The sequence below is a fragment of the Chrysochloris asiatica genome, unplaced genomic scaffold (genome assembly GCF_000296735.1).
Source record: "Chrysochloris asiatica unplaced genomic scaffold, ChrAsi1.0 scaffold00068, whole genome shotgun sequence".
Classification (NCBI taxonomy): Eukaryota; Metazoa; Chordata; class Mammalia; order Afrosoricida; family Chrysochloridae; genus Chrysochloris; species Chrysochloris asiatica.
In genome coordinates, this window is record NW_006408586.1 from 1,029,894 (window position 1) to 1,030,843 (window position 950).

Sequence of the window (950 nt, forward strand, 5' to 3'; positions counted from 1 at the left end):
GTATATATATATTTGCTGATCACCAGGATGTATGGGATGAGAGAAGGAGAGGGAGGCAGGGGAAGATAGATCACAGGGTGAGGAATAGACACAGGATAGCTTGGGTGCGGGGAGGTGATGGGTGGGGGGGGCAACACACAAGAAGGGGAAGGTAAATGGAAGAGCAAGGCTGATGGGAGAACAGTTAGGTAGGTTCCAATGGGTTAAGTAGAACAGAGGTAAATGATGATGTATGCACAACCTTGGAACAACAGGGCTCTGGGATACAGGGATTGAGGCACAGTTTGAAGGGGTAAAAGAGGGGAATAGTGTTAAGATGCTTAGATGACTTTTTTTTTTAATGTTTTTATTGTGAATTATGTGCTAGTTTACATGGGAGAACATAGTTTTACATTCATCCTATCATATATCGTTTCATTGCCATGGTTAAAATCCCCAGCCAACTAAAGGCTGCCCCCAGTCATCAGCACACAGCCCCTTTCCCTCTCTGGGTCCAAAGTACCCAGCTGCTCCATATTTACACATCATCGTCTCTGTCTCCATCTCTTGTGTCACTGCTTCTCTCGGTAGGGTCCCGTTCTCTGCTCTTCTCCCTTAATGGTCCCAGGAACCTGCACTCCTAGATTACAACGTTAATCACTACCCTCCATTTGATACAAAACGTGTACCTTTACATTTCCAGCCCTCACAAACAGTCCTGATAACAATTATTAACTATTTTATCACAAGAGACCTATCCATATCTCCTTTCATCAGCCGCACCCAGACAGATTGGCTACTACTCAGTAGAGATTCTACCTTCCTCCATGCCCTCTAGATCTAGGAACCCTCTTGAAAGCTTGTAAGCCAGTCACTTCTTGCCTTTTTAGCCCTCCCACCCCCCATTTTGGGTAGCCAATGTCCAGTTGCCCATCCCTGTCTACTCTGTGTGTGGAGGTGGTGAGAATGAT